Source organism: Mus caroli, chromosome 18 (genome assembly GCF_900094665.2).
Source record: "Mus caroli chromosome 18, CAROLI_EIJ_v1.1, whole genome shotgun sequence".
NCBI lineage: Eukaryota > Metazoa > Chordata > Mammalia > Rodentia > Muridae > Mus > Mus caroli.
The window spans coordinates 19,377,064-19,381,048 of record NC_034587.1 but is presented as its reverse complement, the minus strand read 5'-3'; the positions used below and the strand labels follow the sequence as shown (position 1 = coordinate 19,381,048).

Below are 3,985 nucleotides of genomic sequence, written 5' to 3'. Positions count from 1 at the left end.
CTGAATAAACCCTTTCCTCCCCAACTTGTCTCTTGGTCATGATATTTATGCAGGAATAGAAAACCTGACTAAGACATATGTATATCAATTAATAGTTGTCTAAAAGATGAAGAGATATAAGGAGTACATTAAAAAGAGGAAAAAGTAATTATAATCTCAAAAAATAAGGGAAATAATTTTTAAAAGGTAAAGATAATGATGCCATCACTGAAACAAAATCATAGATAAACAAAATCATAGATCCACATAAACAATGTCTTAGTGTGTCTCTCAAGAGTAGGGCACTCCAGACTTTTCCTGCCTGCTGATTTTCAGAAACACTTCCTTGTTTATAAAGAGAAAATGCTCTCAAAATTTGTACTGCTGGCTGTGGCAGCTGCCTCCAGTGCCAGAGTGTAGAGTAGGAGGCAGCTTCCTGTACTCCACTGAGGGTCTATATTAGCTTCTGCTTCTGCACCATCTCCTGGATGAAATTGTTTCTGATCATCATGACTTCATGGTCTTCATCCTCCCAATCCCCACTTCATGATAAATGTACCATATGCAGAAATTCCTGCAACAGTTAATAATTTTAAGACAAATTTTTAGTCAAACACTAAAATCTATTGTTTTCAAAATTAGTATAAATAATGATGTTACCAATGCAAAATCTGGTTTGTCCCAGAATCTCAAAAGTTTTGAACACTGAAAGAGGTTACATTGATACCTATCTCTGAAAGCATTCCATGTCTGTTCTAAATGAACAATGCACACAATAGTAGGAACATTTATAACTCTGAGTTCATAGAACCCTCCTTGGTGTCCAGATCAATACCACCAAATGCCTCTTTTTATGAGATGTGTTCTTTTATAATTTTGTGAGCCTGTCAACTGTTCCGTTAATATTTTATAACAGAGTAAATGTCTTGAGGTTCCAAAATTGTCATAAACTGCCTGGGCTTGTCTCTGTTGCTTACTGTGCCTCAAAACCATTTGATATGTGTATAGAAGGCTCGTGTCTGTGCATAGCCTCTATCTTCACTTTATAAATATGTATACAGGAGAGATCTATAAAATCAAATTTTAATGGCATTCAAGATTTGAAAGGGTAGTTTAGAGATCTGTGTACATTTTTATATTTTATTCTTGGTGAAAAATACTCTGCATCTTTTTCCCCAGACAACATAAGCCTTTTTGAGTTTTCCATATTTATAAAATTTGAGAATCTCTTTATATGTTGATAAGGGAAATATTAAAATAGGAAGTAATATTTATAGCACCTGCAAATACATTCTTCCCAGAATAAATTCTGCTAGAATTGCTACTATACTAGAACTGTGTCACAATAAAATATGTCTTACTCTTTATGAATTCCTCTTGATCTATGCTAATTATGAACTGTATGTGTGAGTGTGCATAGATGAGAGCATGTATGTCTGTGACTGTGTCTGGAAAAGAGTGTGTGCATGTATGAGTGCATACAAGTGAATACATTTAATTAGAAAGTCAAGGTAAGTATTGTTAAAATCCTTCAACTTAATGTCAACACATTAACAGGAGCCCCAAATTTACTTTTTAAATAGAAATGGTATTTAGGAAACATGTCACTACTGAAAATGAATTTAAATGTGTGCACAGAGAGATTTTTTTCCTCAAATATTTTACCTTGAATATAATTAAACAAAGCCTAAAGCTGCAAGACTGATCACATACCCTCCAGGCTATTGCAAACATTGTTACTTATGCAGTCGTTCTATGTGTGTGCATCGGTGTGTTGATGTATAATTAGCTGTTGTGAATTGGATTCCTTGCACATAGACATGACCATGACTACATTGAAGTACAGATCTGGAATCACTTTAGTAGACACTCATGACATTGTCCCCCTAACATTCCATCTTGGATAGAGTGGAGAGGCTCACAGGCCTCCACAAATCCCAAGGCTATATACAAGGTAATCAATCAATTGGTAGGCAAGTTAGTATAGCTAGTGTACCTGATCAGGCGTTACTCAAGGACTCAGTGGTATGGATTTCAAGAGTCATCCATACTGTGAGGGGGACTCTGGTGACTCAGTTCCCTATGTCCTCTCTAGCACATGCCCAATGCTGTAGCTATCATTCAGTCACTTTTGCTCTAGCAAGAAATCTTGATAAACCAATGCTTCACCAAGTTGAAGTTGGATGGCACCCATTCTTGTTTATCTAATGCCTTACCCCCTCCCCCCCCAGCTTTTAGGAACTTTATTTTCCTTCCACCTGTTTTTTTACCTTTGCTCAGGTGTCTGCAGAGCAGCTCAGGACCACTCATCGGTGGCCCCAACCCACTCAGTGGCCTGCGCTGTGGGAGCTGCTGACCAGTCCTCAGTGGCCAGCTGGGCACTCCAGTCTTCTCTTGGGGACTGCTGGGTGGCTACAGAGGGCACCTGCACACCCTCAGACCAGTCAGCAACCTCAGGCTGAGAAGCAGTGACCTCAGGAGCTGGTGCGGTCCATTCACCCTGGAATTCCTCCTTGGTCACAGCCTTCTCAGCAACAGCCTGCTCCTCCTTCTCAGTCTCCTCTGGGTCTCTGTAGAAGTAAAGATCGGGCATAACCTCCCATGCCTGCTCACAGTCTCCCATACTTTGCATGCAGAGTACTTCCGGGGCCAGCATCCACCACATCAGACCCACTGAGTGAGCTCCCTTGTTTCATTGGATGGCAATATCCACATAGTGCCGGGGAGAATCTGTGTTACACAGAACAATCAATGGTGGGCAGGTTGACATAAGAGGCCTCTGTGAGTGGCTGGTGGTCAGTCCTGGGATCAGTCACCACTAGAAGCCGTGACTCCCTGAAAGCTGCCTGGATCTGGTTAGTGAAGGTCCCAGGTGCGAAGCGGCCAGCAATTGGAGTGGCTCCTGTGGCAGCAGCAAACTTCAACCCACCTCGCTGCCCAGTGTTTCCCGGAGGTGATGACTTCTGTCAGAAGGGTTCTCAGTGGCAACAATAGCTCGAGCTGCAAGCAACAGCTTCCCCCAGGTCCTCTTCAGATTTATGATGTAGATACCGTCACTTTTCCTTTTGTAGATGTACTGCTCCATCTGAAAGTCAGGGTTGGTGCCACCTAAGTGGGTTCCTGCAGCAAGGAATTTGAGGAAAAATTCCTCCTCATCAGCAGGACATCAAGGACTCCACACATTGTGTATGTTTCCCTTTAAGATGGGACCCAAGAACAATGCCCTATGGACCCGCCCTGGGTAGTACTGAAAGACTAATGCCCTTTCTATGTGAGGTAAATTATGTCTCTCCAAGAAATCATACAACAAACTAGTTTTAAGTTTGTGGAAACAAGTCCTTCCCCCCGCCCCCGTTTTCTATTCATGTTGACAAGGAATTTCAGGGCATGATTAGCATTATAAAGACTTTGACCAGGGTCAAAGGCTACTGTACATCTTATTTTATTAATCCCAAAGAATTAAAATGGTGTATCCAAACACACTGCGTGTGCTCTCTTGATACCACATAAAGCATCCATACAGTGGCAAGTTTATCTTTTAGTAAATGTAAAAATCCACAACTTACCAATTCCATAAATAATTATTTATCTTTAGTTCTTTTTAATTTACTAACGATACCAAATATTTCTCTTGTCATTGAATTCTGTCAAAAATTTCATATTAGATTTTAGTAAGAACATTGTAATTAAAATATTTTATTTTTGATAAAGCTAATGTAATTCTAAATTAGCTATTTTTAATAGAGTAAGTAAATTAGAATTAATGCTAATTTTGTTCCTTATTAGACAGAATAGATATTAGGGCTGTAAAAGGTGCTTCCCAAGATATATGCAACTAACTACAGTCTCTTTGCCTTGGTGAACTAAATTGTGATACATATTTTCATGCACACTCTAGAGTGATACAAAGAATTGTTGAAGTTCACCTTATCTCTAGCATCCCTGGAGCCAGGCAGCTGACTTTTTTTTTTCCAACTGACTTGTTGAGTTTTGATAAAGTTAGCAA

At 39.7% G+C, this 3,985-nt stretch overlaps 1 pseudogene; it reads right to left on the bottom strand.

The window, feature by feature from the left end:
* Positions 1-2,275: 2,275 nt before the first annotated feature.
* LOC110284440 lies at positions 2,276-3,162 on the bottom strand (annotated as a pseudogene).
* Positions 3,163-3,985: the final 823 nt, after the last annotated feature.